Below are 16,523 nucleotides of genomic sequence, written 5' to 3' on the forward strand. Positions count from 1 at the left end.
ATATGACAGGCATCTCAGACTTAAACGTATCAGAAACAGAATTCATTTTCCTTCTAATGTCTTTTCCTCTTTTGATACTCTGTATCTTAGAGAATTACACTACTCTAGGAGGCAAAAAAGAGACAATAGTAGCTATAGCTTGCTTTTTCCATATGTGTCATCTATAAAGAAAGAATATAAGAGGGAGATAAAGGGTTGATGGAGTTTTTTGTTTAGTTGTAAGAACGAATGATCTTGAGTATATTCATATGGGAAAAACGCAATGAAGAGGGGAGAATTGGAAACTCCAGGAAAGAGAGGGGACAGATGAAAGGACAGTCTGTGAGAAGGAAGGAGAGGGCAGGGACCAGAGCACATTGGCCTTGGACAGAAGAGTCACCTTTCCCACACTGCCAGGAGGAAAGGAGATAGGGATCACGATGTGTCCTACGTTGGGTTCTCTAGGAGCAGAGCCTGGGGCAGAGATTCTCGTTCAAGTGAGTGTGGGTGGCGGGTGCTGTCAGGAGAAGGAATGAGAGACGTGTGATAGGACAGAGGAAGAGAGCTAAGCAAGAGTGTGATCTTGACTGGAAACCAACATCAGTTGTGGTCCTAGTGGGAGGGGCAGCACCACAAACTGCACCACGGGGTTACTCCCCTTGAGGCCCAGACTGGCCTTTTCCTCCTGTGCCAATCGTTCCTGGTTGAGGTCTGCTCGTCAGGGGAGTAGGGCATAATCTTCCAGACTATGTGAGTTCTGTCTGGCTGAGGGCAGTTCTCAAGGGAAGGCAGTAGCTATGAATTTTAAGCAACCAGCCCTCGGAGCCCTGGGGGAGAGATGCAAGTGGAGAAGGGATTGAGGCAGTTCCTAGTGCGAGGTCTCTCTCTCTAAAATAGTAATCCAAATTACCTGCTGAGGGTGGGGAGGAATCTGGTGGGTGCAGACAGCTTGAGTAGGGTGGGAAGATTTTGAGCAGCTGCTCTGTGTAAGCAATGGGGGAGGGGCTGCCCTGGGCAGTACTCAGGGTCCAGTTACTGTTGGAGGCATGGAGTAGTGAGAGCACTTAGCGTTGTTACTTACAGTTTTCAGCAGTGTCAACGTAGGGGTGCAAAAGGCAGGTGGTTGGCTTAACCCAGTGTTGACGTTTTGCTGGGTAAGTATAGTGCAGGCAGAAGAGAGTAAGTAAAGCATGAGGATGATGGTGAGAGAGTTTTTGAAGGCTCTTACTACCTTTTGGGAAGGCAGAAATGTACACAACAAATTCCAGGGCAAGACTGTTCACAGTGCGTCGACAGAAGTACAAAGTAGTGGGTAAGATCAGAGAAGAGAGTGAAGCATTTTCTCAGTTGAGAACAGGAATTTCTATGGCTTCACATAAATGGGACTGCATTTGAACTGCCTCTTGAAGGGCCAGAGGGGGGAAAAATCTCCCTGGGGGAATGTGGAAGGGAATGATGTAGAGAAAGCACGAAAAAAGTACATGAAAGCAATCTGGTAGAGACTGGTGATTTAAAAGTATATATGGTAAACCTGCAACAAGGCACCCACAATAAGTAAAATCAGATAGAGTGGCTGGCATTGCTCTTGCTCTCACTCAGCTCCACTCTCAAATAGGGGCAGGCTAAGTTTCTTATCCTGGGGGTAAGTGGGTGACAGTGGCTTGGATCGAGGCCTGGCTAGGAGAGTAGCATGTAAGCCCATCTTTGGAAGCAGGGAGGCAAAAAAGTGCGTTGCCACATCTCAGTAGTCTCTTGGATTTACTTCCATGGCTGTGAAATGGGTACCAATTAACAAGGAGATAACTGGGTTGTTGGCACTGCCTTTGAAATCTCAGCCAGCTCTGAGGCCAGAGTTGTCCCTATTGATATGTAAACCAGAGTAGACATTGCAACTGATACACAAACCAGACCTCAGCCAAACCATCTTTGGATCCAGCACCTGCTCCAGGACTACTGGTAGCTAGCTCCACAGGCTCCCCCAAACTGTCATTAGCCTTATAATAACATATATTAATCAATATTTCGTTTTCTGCATATGTGGGATTTTGGTGGGATTTTATTGTGTATAGTGGTATGGAGGACAAAGTGAAAACAGCTGAAAAGGATTTTTGAGGACAGAGAAAGTGAAAATAGTTGACAAGGTATTTTTTGTTGAAAAAAATGAAAGTAATACATATTCTTTATAAATGAAATAATGTAGGAGTGTAAGAAAGAAAACCAAAAGTAACCATCTCCTCATTCTACCAAAAACACTTTCTTCCCAGAGATAATCATTGTTAACAGTTTAGTATATAGCTTTTCTTACATACATAAGCACATATGGAATTTCCATTTGTATATAAATATAAATATACTATATATATATTATACACAATATTCTGGTCTTTAACCTAGTACTTTCCAGTCAGTAATGTATCTTGGGTGGTTTTACATGATCACAGTGTTGCTTTTTTTCATAGCTATCTAATATTCCATGGTATTGAACAAATTTTCCATTAATGAGAATCTAAATAGATTCTACTTTATTATAAATAATAGAACAATGAACATCTTATGTATACTTTTGGTATTTAATTACTTTAGGTAAATTCCTTGAAGAGGGATTATTGGATCAAAGGGTATGATGGTCTCACATATCAATTAACTATCTGATATACATGGCCAGATTGCCTTTCAAAAATTTGTCTAAATTTACTCCCCAGTAAACAGTGTAAATACTGCTTAATTTTTTAAATTAATTAATTAGTAATTTGACAGAGAGAGAGAGAGCGCGCACAAGCAGGGGGAGCGGTAAGCAGAGGGAAAGGGAGAAGCAGGCTCCCGGTGCAGCAGGGAGGCTGATTAGGGGCTCCATCCCAGGACCCTGGGATCGTGACTTGAGCCAAAGGCGGACCCTTAACTGACTGAGCCACCCAGGCGCCCCAATACTGCTTAATTCTTTACCAGCACAGAACATTATCAATATTTCTATCTGATTGGTTAAAGTTTTGCATATATGTAAAGGTGTACATACACACACACACACACACACACACACACACACACACACACACTTTTTTGTTTATTTTTGCTGCAAAAAGCTGTTTCCAGGGTGGTTAAAAAGCTGCCTAGTGCTAGCAGGGAGAGGCTCAGGCACAAGCCGCGGCACCATGGGGATGGCAGAGCGGCCCTCAAAGACCGCCGGGCTCCAGAGGCTCCTAAACGCGCTCGAGGGTGAGCCTTTCCAAGAGATCCTTACCCCGCCCGGCCTGGGGACGGCCAGCCTGCGGAAGTGAGTCAGGCGGTCGCCCATCTCCTCGGTGAGTTTCACCCCCTCACCCCGGAAGTGCTCTCCAGGAAGTCGCGGAGCTGGGGGTGTGCGCAGGCAGAAGCCAGGGCGTGCAGATGCAGACGCCCCTGCGTCAGGTTCTTGTCTGGAGCCACGGTGGCTTGCGCGGCGTCCAGTGTTTTACCCGCTCATCTTGGGACAGCTTCTACACATCTCAGCAGAGGGCGCGGCCGACCTGCTGGGCTGGCATTTTCAAGAGCCGCTCGGCGCCTCGCGCTTCTCTGCCAACTCGCGGAAGTGGCCCACGCCGCCCGGAGCCACGTGGTCGGGGTCGAGGTAGAAGCCCAGAGGCAGGTAGGTGTAGGAGGCCCGCAGGTGCTCGCTGACCACGTGGTTGCCCGCGGCCTCCACCTCGGTGGAATAATTCTGACGAAGCTGGGGGCTCATGGTTAATCGGTAATAAGGCGCTAAGCTCAACATAGTGTGTTGGCTGGCCCCGCCCGGAGGCAGAGAGTGGCCAAGAAGATGGCTCTCAAGGTTGTGACTGGAAAAAAAGGTTGGAGGGTGGTTGGAGGCTGGTTGAAAGGGCGTCCCTGGGTCTATTCTGTCCAAACACTGTTGAAACAAGAGAGAGATCCGCGGGACCGCCAGGCGCGCTGTCGTTGAAGTTATGTTTTTAAGAAGTTATTTTTAATAATGGTGGTGGTAAAAGAGAAAAGTACACCAGGACATTCGATATTGCAAATGGAAAATATTCTCTGGGCAGTTGAGTTCAAAAGCGTATTTAGTAGTTAGCTTTCCTGTGGTTCTGTTATAAATTTTATTGAGATGATGAAGATGGTATAGAAATCCTTCACTCTTCATTAGTTTGAAACTCTACCCCAAATTCATAGAGACGGAATTCAGCTCTGTGGTTGGAGATGGTCACTTGGTAGAACGCCTTTGAAGAGTTTACTTGTGATATGCAGAAATGAATCAAAACCTTTCAGTGTGGGGAGGGCTCTTTAAAGGAGCTAAGCTCTCCATGTTATGGAGCCATTTAAAGTTCTTTAAAAAGAAAAGTTTCTTAGATCATTTTATCAGTAAAAAGAGAATAGATTAATGTCAGCCATGAGGCTTATCATATGGATAATATTATATGTATTTGCATACTATGAAAAGATACACATAGATGGAAAGGAAATGAAAAACATCATTATTATAACAAAGGTTTTGTTAAAGACTTGTGTTTCTGTATCTTAGGTCCATCTTGATCTCTGTCTCTGGACCATTTTTCCAGAGGTTTTTTGTTTTTGTTTTTTTGATATGTAATTTTGGAACAAAATGTGATTGGAATTCTTGGGCTCACTCTTCACCCTTCCTTGCATTCACATCCTTGCTGGATCCTCATGCCATGGACGGAGTGTACCTCCTTGACTACCTCCCTGTTCCTTGACTTTGAGCTTGTCAGTATTCCTTGCATTGTCTAACAGAAGGAAGTTTTAGTTGAGTCTAGAAGCATGAGGTGAGCATGCCCTGGCTAGCTGACGGGTTCAAGGAGGATGAGAGACACAAGGAACAGATCCAGTGTCATATGTGAAACAGAACCACACCAAATGGTTCAAAGAAACATTAGAATGAGTGCTTATTGTTGTATGTCACTAGATTTTATGGTAGTTTCTTATGCAGCACTGTTTTGGCAATAGCTGACTGGCATACAATTAAAAAAAATGTTCTGAGTGCTCCTGTAATGTTCCCACCGATTTTAGGTTTGGTACACTTAACCTCTAATATGTTTTGTATTTGATGCTCATGATCTTTCTTTTGTATAAGGATTTCTTAGTCGAGTCACAGTCCAAGAGAAAATTCACCCAACTTTCCTCATATACTGGTAAATATAAAAAAGCAAGTTCAAATCCCTATTTGATTGTATTTTCCTCAAATCCCTATTTAATTGTAAATAAACTTTGCCTGTCCTTTTAAATTATTTGCTGGGGTCACAACAATGAGAAATGATACCAAAGTTCTTAAAATGTTTACTTTTTACATTCAGTTTTCAGAATTCTCTTCATGTCAGACAGGTCTGACAAGTTAAAAATAACTACCTCCAGAGATATCTTCTTGGGCTTTATTCTTCCTTGGGAACCTCTAAGCTTTTCCCACCCAAACTGGGTCATCATCCTTGCCTAATTTAAAAATCTCCCAGATCCAATGCTCTTCAAAAATCAATGAGATCTTTCCCACCAGATAATCCCAGCAGCCACACGTTATATTCTCTGGTCTGATTCTGCATGAGTTTGATTTTATATACTCTATTGTAATAATTTATTAACTTGATAAAATCTGCTGACTCCTCATGGAAAATATTCTGTTTATATTTTATATTTCCTGTGGCTTTCTTTCCATAGCTTTTATTATTGAGTATTTACATGAGAATAGGGCCTTTGTTTTTTTAAAAGTTCATCTGTGCCTGCTGTTTATTGTCTCCCCTGAAGTCACAGCCCTCTGTTTGTGACATACATCGTGCTTTTCATATTGAAGGCACTCACTGAACCCTGAATAATTAATCTTCCCATCGTGTCCGTGAGTTATCTAGGTGAATTGAATTAGCCCCATTTTACAGGCAGGGCAATATGGAGAGTTAGAGAAGGTTATCTCTTGAGCATGTCTGAGTTCAAGTCTAAAGCCCTTCTATCTCTTGTACTACATGAAACCCCTTTCCTTGCTTACAGTTAGTTCTGCTGGCTTATTATCATGCGTATTACATTATGCTTGCTTTTTCTCGGCACATTTCCAAAGGAAATGCGATGAACGTTGAGTGATGTAATAATAGTCACTCCAGATAATTCTCAAGGGCATGGTTGCTGGATCATCTGTTGCTAATGTTGAGGCAGTGGTCTTATATAACACCATGGTTGCATGGACTGAGGGGCAAGTTCTAATTTTGTGGTCTCCTTACACATTGTCTATTCATTGTCAAAGACTGCAACTTTGGGGTCAACTGGCAAATAAAATGAATCATAAATAGAAAATCTGGCATGTTCACATTAGCCATTAAATTAGCTTGATTTATTCAGATTCTTTTGATTGTTATGCCCAGATAACATCAAGAATTTGCTTACTGATTGGTGATCAACAGCCGTGATGATTAAAACAGAACAAAATTTTAAAAATCTGTGGTGCAGTGTTAATAATCAATTTGTTTTTTTCAGAAAAAGAGAAGTCATGCAGTTTTTACAGATCAGTGCTCAGATCCAAGGGCAGTGGGGTGGGAGTATCCACGCTTTCCTGTCCTCTGAGATGCCTACCACTCTACAACTTTCTATTCCTCTTCATTGCCTTGATATATGCCTGCTAACATGTTTCAGGAACCTCAAATATCTCTCACTCACTCAATCCATCCTTTTCTTTTGAATCCACGTTGTATTTTCTTTGAAGCTCTCTTATGTAAGCCTACTGTCTTATCCTCTCATTAGATTGTAAACTTCCAGGGGCAAGAACTATTATTAATTCATTTTTATGTTCTCTGAAGGCCTAGGATTCCAGTGATATTTTTCTGTGCTTGCTACTGGAATAGTGTTCAATTCTACACTACAGTAACTAATGAAATGTCATACTTAACAGATTTGTATAGCCCCTTCCCCCAGTTGGGTTAGATTTGAATGGAGAACCTTCTCTCAGAAGTAAACCCCATGAGGAAAACCAAACATTAACAAATACTTTTGTTATAGTTATTATTAGGAGCTTATCTAAATCAAATCCAGGATCACAGTTTTTATGAATTTCATAGTTTTTGTAGCATTCATGTAATAGAAACTCCAAAACCTTTTAGTTCCAATTTTTGAAAGGATCCAGTTGCCTTAGTAAGAAATTGGGGACTGTGAATGGAAGCGCTGCTTGTGTGTCATTTCTAAGAAAAAAACACACGATGGGATCTAAATAGGAGGAGAGCATGTTCTCGTATGCACTCAAGGATTAATTCCACTGCTATTCACCAACCTTTAGGAATGGGGAAATAATATGCCTGTTGGCTGTTTGTGTTAGAACAGATGTAGAATTAATCGGTCCAGCTAACAGTACCAGGTCTGCCTTGGCCAGTGAAGGATTTTAAAATAGTTCTCCAAAACAAGAATCATAAAAAAGTCCTCTAAGTCACATTATTAGTAGGCTCGAATGTTGTCATTGTGTCATGTTTACTCATGTTTCCCCTCTCATGAATCATTTTTACCTTCTCTCAGGAGACACAGGGTCAATTTCTCTCCAGAGCTTCCCCTTCCTGGAAGGCAGTTTTCTTGCCCATTGCATCAGTGCCTTCTTGGAAAGCACATTGCACCTGACCTGAGCAGCTAGGTCTTCAGCTGCTCTTTCGGAACGAGAATCCTCTGTCCCTGGCAAGACTAGGCAGCCGTGGACGGCCCTGACACAAGGTGCCTCTGTTAGCCATGGTATTTGAAGCCATAGACCTCCTAATTCTTTTCTTCTTGCCTTGCCCTTTTCCTACTAACATAAAAGTGGAGGTAAATTATTCCAGTAGACATTCCTGATTCCTAATCACCTTCCAAATTTGAGCTACGCAAGGGAAGTTATTAAATGTTAGATGGGAATGACATCTACAACCCACAAAATGGATCAAGGAGCCTAAGAGCTTTATACTATAAAAACCAATGTTAACAGCATTTGACTTAGTGGAAGAGGACCTCAGCTTGGAGTCCTAACCTCAACATTTTCAGACCAGTTCCACCCAACAGCCAGTAAATGTAAATCTTGGATATGCGAACACTCTTTTGTGGGAATTATCTAGACTCCTCCTTGCTTGGTTTATGTCCATGTGCTGCCAAGCATCCTATTTTTCTGTCTTGTTCCTCTCTTAACTCCCGGCATTCTTTAAAGCCTGGATTCAAATTCACTTGACTCTTAGCCTCTTTTAACCAAGTTATCTAGCCCTAGCACCAGCCATGGTGAACAGTTCCCACTCTGGCTCACTCAAGACAGTAGGAACAGGGGAGATACACATCACTTCTCTGAGCCTCAGGTTTTTGCATGTGTAGAATGGAGCAGATAACCTGTCTCATGTGGTTTTGTGACATCAAAACGCCATGGTAGCTCAATTTATTCAACTTATTGAGCACTGTTCCACGCACTAGGGTCTACAGATGAATAAGTTACGTTTTTTGTTTTGTTTTGTTTTTAAAGTAGGCTCCACACCCAGCATGGAGCCCAACGCAGGGCCTGAACTCATGACCCTGAGATCAAGACCCTGAGATCAAGACCCTGAGATCAAGACTTGAGCTGAGATCAAGAGCTGGACGCTTAACTGACTGAACCACCCAGGCGCCCCAACATTTTTCTATTGAAGACAAATGAGCAGTCAAGGCTTCTGGAGGAAGAGAGAAGTAGTTATGGCAGTAGGGAGATTGCCCAGTGGGGTATAAGTTTATCAGCATGGGCAGGAGAGAAGGCTTCCAAAAGAGAAGCACACTTGAACTGAGTTTCAAAGCACCTTTTAGAGCCAGACAGCTGAGGAAATAGGTTAAGACCCTTCTAGGCAAAGGGAGCAGACAGGTGTTAAGAAGCACGGGTCATACCGGAGAGAGCTGGCTTCTGTGATCCTTGCCAGGTGGCTTAACCTCTGTGAGCAGTAGTTGACAGAACTGTAAAGGGGGGAGGGTATTATTTATGATCAGATTACATATTGGACATTAGTTATTTTTGTTAGTTATTCCTTCCTCTCTCTTGTTATTAATTTATGCTCATTTTACTTGGAGAAACCACCTGTCTCTCACCTTTGGTTGAGTCCCGTGAGGCAGAGCTCACTCTGGCTTCCAGGGGAGGCATACATCTTGGGCCTGGGCCACTCAGTGCCTCGCATCTTCCCAATGGCAATGGTTCATCCGTGAGGCCCATGAGAGCCAGTAAGATTCAATTTTGAGACTTTTGTTTGAGTTCTCTCTTTTTTCTGGGAAGGCTTGAATCTAAATTATGTAGGGCTAGAACTTCTGCAGCCACCTGAATCCCACAGAAATGCAAATATGAGGAAAAGAGCTAGGCAGTAGGAAAAGGACAAGTGGGTCTCAAGGTTCTTGGTATTACCCTGGTGAGACCAATCCGGACACCACCTTTACCCCTGCGCTTTTCTGTTAGGAGTCAAATCTCCTTTAGGCATAAGCTGCTTTCTGCCAGGGTTTCTGTCCTATGGCATAAAAACAAAAGTTCTGGGTGCCTGGGTGCCTCAGTCAGTTGGGCGTCTGCCTTCAGCTCAGGTCATGATCCCAGGGCCCTGGGATCGAGCCCCACGTCGGGCTCCCTGCTCAGCAGTGAGTCTGTTTCTCCCTCTCTCTCTGCCCCTCCACCTGCTTGTGCTCTCTCTCTCTCTCAAATAAATAAAATCTTGTTTTTTTTTTTTTTAAAAGTTCTGACTAGATAGGTTGTTTTGAGGACTAAATGAGATAGTATACTGTAAGTGCCTGGTACCGTGTTTGACCTATAGTAGGCCTCAAGCAATGCTAGCTCCTGTTCTGAGCAAAGGCCCAGAGAACTGAGAGCATGCCATGCACTGGGGGAATTTCTGGAAAGCTGCTATTGTGAGGAGTGGTGGACATGGGAAGAGTGAGGGCATGGGCTGGATCCACCAACAGTAAAAGCCATCTATTTTATCTCGGTGAAGAGTTTGAATTTCATCCTTAAGCAATTTCAAGAGTGATGAGGACCATAATGAGGAGAGGCAGGACACTGTGAAGACATCTGACCTGGGCACCCAACCCAGTCTGTACGGTGGGGAAAAGCTCTCCTGAGGATTGGCACTTCAGCTCCAGCCTGAAGAATGAGGGTAGAGCTGGGAATAGCCTTCTGACACTGTAATGGAGAAAGACCCAAAGTGAGGTAAGACCCACTAGCATGTAACTTCCAGGAGGGAGGGATTTGTTGAGGCAGGTGGGTCTATTTTTTTTTCTTTTTTTTTACTGTTACATTGTCAGATTCTAGAATACTGCTTAGCTGGTTAGCAAAAGTAGGAGCTTAAATATTTGTTGAGTGAATGCTGAATGAATGGTACTAGGGAAACCTTTTAGAAGATATCTCAGTTCAGGCTCCTATAATGGAGTATCATAGATTAGATATCTTATAAACAACAGAAATTAATTTCTCATAGCTCTGGGGATGGGGAGGTCCAAAATCAAGGTGCCAGAAGATTTTATATCTGGTGAGGGCCTGCTTCCTGGTTCATAGATGGCTGTCTTCTTGCCATGTCCTTATATGGTGGAAGGGTTGGGGGAGCTCTCTGGGGTCTCTTTTATAAGGGCGCTGTTGCCATTCCCCAGGGCTCCACCCTCGTTGTTCCAACATAGGAATTCTGGGCTGGGAAGGGGTGGGAAGGGAACAGACATTCAGTCTATGGCAGAAGGAGAGAAATTCCAACAAATAAGTCAGGCAGGCATAATAAGGACATGGATTTGATTGATAGATATCGATAGTGTAAATTTAACAGATCTTAGTGACTGGGATAATAATGAAAATAGCTTCCAATTATTGAGCACCTACTGTGTTCCGGACAATGTTAGATTCAGGATAAGCTGTTTTACATACTTAACTCATAATCTACTACAGCATGTGGTCCTGAGAGTAGGCAACTTAATTTGTTCACTCTTTTTTTTTTTTTTTAAGATTTTTATTTATTTGACAGAGACACAGCGAGAGAGGGACACAGAGTGGGAGAGGGAGAATCAGGTTTCCTGATGAGCAGGGAGCCGGATGCAGGGCTCGATTCCAGGACCCTGGGTTCATGACCTGAACCGAAGGCAGATGCTTAACGACTGAGCCACCCAGGCACCCCAGTTTGTTCACTCTTGAACTGTAGTGCCTAGCATTGAACCTGATACATTTCTTTTTGTAGAATGATTAAGTGAGCTCTTATGATAATTCTTAAAGATAAGCATTGTTATTAGATGACAAATGTCTCCATTTTACATTTAAGAAAGTTAAGGCTCAGAAAGTTTAAGTCATTTCCCCAAGGTCACACAGAGTCCAGATTTGAGCCCAGGTTTGCTTCGCCCCAAAGCTTCTGCTTCCTACTCAGGTTTGCTGACCACTGTCACATGAAAGTATTTTGAGGGTAAGAGGAAGCTCCAAGGTTTTTAATTCAGTTGACTGGGCCACTGATGATGCCTTTGGGTGAGAGAGAGCATGGAAATGAGCAGGTCAGTTCCGGGCGTGTGGAGTTTGAGGGGCTGTGAAACATTGAGTGGAGATAAGTGAAGGAGTAGAAATCACAGTGTGAAATTTGGAGGCAAGACCTGAGCTGGAGACAGGTATTGGGGAATTACCAGTTGTAAATGGTAGGTTGAGCCCCAAATACCCCAGCGTCTCACGGATAAGCCCTGGCAGCTAGCTGAAGAGCAGCCAGAGACTAGAGACAGCTAAGAAGGCAACTCTCAAAGGAGCAGTTAGTCCCAGCAAATGTGGCATGTTGGCAGGGAGGGAAGAGACGGAACAGAACAGACGGAAAGAAGGGCCGGAGGGAGGGAGGAGGAAGGAAGGAAGGGAGGAAGGAAGGGAGGAAGGAAGGGGAAGGAGAGAGGGGAAGACGTGAGAACTTGTCCTCTTGGATTTAGTGATTGAGTGAGAAGAATTTCAGCGCTCTTGTGTGGCCGAGCGGGGTCAGAATTGAGAGGGCAGGAGTTGAAGAGTGAGCCGGTTAGGAACACAAAGGCATGGACTCATCATTTAGAAGCTTGACTAGTTACTTGCAGTAAAGTGTAGAGTTCAGGAAATGCCTTTTCTCCCACTTCCAACCTTTCTAGAGATGAAAGCAGGTTAAAGGGAGTAGAGCCTAGGCTCTATCCCAATAAGGCAGAGTCGAGGGCAGGCGTGACTATGGGAGTGTGGACTGTACACTGATAATGTGGCAGAGAGTATGTTTATATGAACATTGTTTATGGATTTGTATTTATTTGGTGATTCAGCAAATATTTACGGAGTGTCTCTCTTGTGCTATGCACTATTCTAGGAACTAGGGACACAGGAGTCAACAAAAAAGACAAAAATGAAATCTCTTTCCTCATGGCACCTGCGTCCTGGCAGGCTGTGTGTCTGTGTGTGCCTGCACACAGTGGCTCTGGAGAATAAGCAAGCAGAGAGGGAGGGTGGAGCCCTGGAGGTGCAGGCGTTGCCATCTTAAATAGGCAGTCAGGGAACTCCTCCCTAGGCAGGTGGCAGCTGAGTGAGCTGAAAGAGGTGAGGGAGTGGGACCGTGGTGACGCCTGCTTGAAGACTACTTCAGGCAGGGGGAACATCCTTGTATGAACAGCTCAGGACTTTTCCCTTAACGTTAGCCATTTCTTTTCTCCTTGAGCACCAACGCGGGACAGGTGAGTATGAAGCACTCGAAAAAGAAATACTTCTATTGAGAGGAACTGCTCACTGGGGCCGCTTGGTCATTGCTTCCCCTAGTCAAGAATACGGGTCCTTTGGGATTTCGGGCATGAAACTGACCAAAAGAGAAAGGCCTGGTCACCCTGAGCGGTTAGAATAGCAACTGTAGAGACTGGCGAAATTTAAAATACAATTTCCCCCTAACTTTTATGTGTAAATTGACAATTATGTTTCACTAAGTATAGATGAGTTCATTTTGCCTTTGCTTCGATCCAGTTTATGAGAGAAATGTTACAAATCATCCTTTTGTATTTGCTAAATCTGGACCTAATTCCATTTTTCAAGAAATCGTGTTTGCAGAAATAAGGCCACATGGAAATGAACAAATAATGAAAAATGGAATATAACAAACCCCCGAAGTCCTAGAGAATTAAAACGCTGCCAGAATTATTTATAAAATGTGTACCAGCATCCAAAAGTATTTACATTTGCTCCATGGCTTATAAAATCTGGTGCAGTCCAAACAGACTTGGTAGTTCCAAGAGACCCAAAACATGTTTCTGAAATCCCATGGTCAGCCCCAGTGCAGAGCAAAGAGCCCCATATGGTGGGATCATAATCTTGACATGCGAAATTCTTTGTAACTAGGGATCTTTAGGATCGTTCAGAATAGAAGTTGAGTTCTGCGTGTAACTCTGGGTTACTCCCTAGTAAGTCTGTAAATACAGACGGACATCCAGTTTCCCGTGACTCCGTGAAGTTGGTGCAATGGAGGGAGTCAGGAGTCCTGAATTCGTTTGTGGTTGCTGGGGGTCGGAGGGGCGGGACTGCACAAAGATCCGTGTGGGAAAAGTGAATGAAGATCATAAGGCCCTTTGGAAGACAAAGGGGTATCTCACCACTAAACAGTCAAGTGATTTATTTATGTCTGGGCAACGCGGAATCAAGATCAAGCTCGAAAAGCTCCCTTGTATATTGCAACGTTGGGAGGAATCACAGTGTTGGAGAGGGATGTCAGAGGCCATCCTCCAGTGCACATTTCTTGCTTCCATGACCAGTTCAGATAGTGGAAACACAATGCCATCCATCTGTACCTCTTTGAAACAAGAATCTCACATTCAAGCGTCCCTTTTAAATGGTGGATGCAAGAGCCAACTCTTGCTGCTAGCACGAGGTCTCACAAGGCTGTTAATCATCAGGTACTGATAGCTACTGTTCCGCGTTGGATGAATACCAATTAGAGAGATGGGGACGACCTGAGGAATGGAGAAGAGCGAGCAGTGGGGGACTGGCTTTGTTGTTTTGGGGAGGGGTTGCCAAAAAAATATTACCTGGGGCGCCAGTGCTCTTCTCGCCAACCCTGAGGGGTGACTGATGAAAACAGCAGACTCATTTACAAAGTAGAAAGTAGGGAATGTATCTGAAGCATCCTATGATTATTAATAGGGTTTGCTTTTCTAGGTAGCGCTAGCTGAATCTTGTTGTTTGCAGTTTGAGAATCGGACAGCATTTGTCTAAACTTTATAATTCTGTTGGCATTTTTTTTTTCTTATGGTATCTCCTAAAAGAGGTTGTGTGAAGTTCCAGGGAAATTTAGAAAGAAAGGCTCTGGAAACGAAAAAAAAAAAAAAAAAAAAAAAAACAACTTACCATCTGCAAAAGAGGAATTTCCCAGGGAATATTTTAGGAAGATAGAATCAAGAGTTCTTTCAAGTTAAAGGACGTTGCAACCAGAAAACAGTCCAAATTGGAGCAGGTGGCCAAAACCGGGAGAGCTTTCCTCACAATGAGATTTTATTTGCTCGCGTGCATCTCTCTCCTCAGCCAGTGACCTACACATTCAGTGTTCAGCGTGGGGACCTGCTCTCTTGAGCAGGTCCCCACCCCGGTCTGGCGTGCGTCGGCTCATACCTGAAGTCTTTCAGTGCCTTGGGATGCATGGCGGGGCCGTGATTCTCAACAGGATCGGAAGATTTTATGACTGGCTGCTGTCTCAGAATCCAACGTGTTGAGAACCAACTACCTGCTTGGGAATCGGGAAGGAAAAACCAATTTCCCCCTAGTTTATTTTAGAGTTGTCTTCCACTGTCCCAGAGTGCTGAGAACACAGCGTGGAGCTGTTCAGAAAACCTGATTAGGTCCCACAGTGCTAAGCACATAGAGTTTCAAGAGGGCTGGGAAATTGTTACCATTGGAAGTCGTGTGAAAAATGGTCCATGTGGGGGGAGGACAAAAATTAAACTGAGATGACTAAGAAACATATTAACTAAAATTATGTTTGATTTGCCATCAATTGCTCCCTCTTCTAGATGCTTGGGAGAGTGCCTCCATGGGGAGCTGAAAAGTGTTCAAGGCCTCTTCTGAATTGATGGTGTTCCCAGGGCTGATGGAAGAGTTTAGGAATAGGGAGAGCCATGGAGACCTTTCAATTAGCCGGGAGCTCTTGTGTTAGATTGGAGAAGAAATAAGAAAAAGATCATTTAGCTGTAAGAGTTGTTTCTTTGTTCTTTTGTTCCTTGCATATAGTAGGCGCTGAAAAGATATGGATTGAATAAAGGAATGTTTATTCTAACATACTAAAATAATATGCTATTTGAAACCAAGTAGTGGATCTAGCCAGAATTTATTTCTCAGATTATTATTCTATGACAAGAAACACTTCACTCTGTGTGAAAATAGAGTTAAAAGACAGCTTTGCAGAAATTTCCCTCGGATTGGAGCTTATTGGCTCATTATTTGTTCAAGTGATTCATGATCTCGAGATCATGGAAGTCATAGCAATACTGAAATTGCCAAGTAGAAATAAAAGCAAACCCTATGTAGCACGTCTCAGATTGAACATAATCATGGAGGCAGCTGACAAGCGAGTATATTTGGGGGAGGAGAAGAATCTACAGTGGTTGCCTTGAGCACAAAGCAGGCCTCGGCCTTTGGTTGATATACGAGTTACCATAGTGATTGACTGAACTTTGCTATAATTAAATCTTTTTGTATCTGAATAAATTTGATGCCATGGACCTCATGTAACTAGGTTTGTGTTTGTGTTTTTTCCTTTTTCTTAAAGATCATTAGAGGGTAGTGATGAGGGCAATACATGGCCTCATGTATTGATATCCTTTGCGGTCTTCCACCAAAATCATAGAGAATGGGAAACAGTGTTCTGTCCTATCGATGGGTTAGGGTGAAAAAGCGAGAGCCTGAGAAGGCCATGGAGGAAGGCCTGTGAAATCGTTCTGGAGGACACACTCCCGATGGGCCAGATATATAAGGAACAAATGTCACTTTAAAAGAGTTTGTTTTTCATATAAAGACTATCAGATGAAAACCCAGTTCACTCCAGACAAATGAAGAAGAAAAGCAGAGTAATATCGAGAAGAAAAATGGAGAACAGAATACTTCAGCAACTGAGGCTGCCAAGTTGTAGCATGTTGTGAGCTCGGGGAGACCTATGTCAGGGATGGGGACAAGAGGGATCCATCCTAACAGCAATTCAGGTGGAGAAAGATCAGTCTAAGGACTAAATTTGAAAATGTATAGTTTCCGTGAGGAGCTCAGTGAAAGCAGCTCTTCTGGAAAGAAGAGAGGGGATTCAATCCTCTAGACCAGCGGTATCTGTGAAGAATTCTTGGAAGCTGCCAAAACAGAATGTGTTCTTTGGGAGATCAGCCAAACTGTGAAAGCCAAGGCAGTGATGGACAAGTGGGGAGATAGAGAAAGGATACAAATTGTCCTGGGACTAAGAGGCTTCATGAATTGGGCTGCCCGGGGCGGGGGGCGGGGGCTGACAACAGGAAGCCAAGGATCTTGGATTAGTGGTTCTCAAACTTAAATATGTGAATGAATCAGCTGGGCATCTTGGTAAAACGGAGATTCTGAGACAGTAGGCCTTGGGTGGGCCTAAGATTCTGCATTTCCAACAAACTCCCAGACT

The 16,523-nt window shown here is 43.5% G+C and overlaps 1 pseudogene; it reads right to left on the reverse strand.

Annotated features, from left to right (window-relative positions):
• Positions 1-3,176: 3,176 nt before the first annotated feature.
• Positions 3,177-3,694, reverse strand: LOC113253188 (ferritin light chain-like; annotated as a pseudogene).
• Between the last annotated feature and the right edge of the window lie 12,829 nt (positions 3,695-16,523).

This window comes from Ursus arctos, unplaced genomic scaffold, assembly GCF_023065955.2.
Source record: "Ursus arctos isolate Adak ecotype North America unplaced genomic scaffold, UrsArc2.0 scaffold_17, whole genome shotgun sequence".
In the NCBI taxonomy this organism is placed as follows: Eukaryota; Metazoa; Chordata; class Mammalia; order Carnivora; family Ursidae; genus Ursus; species Ursus arctos.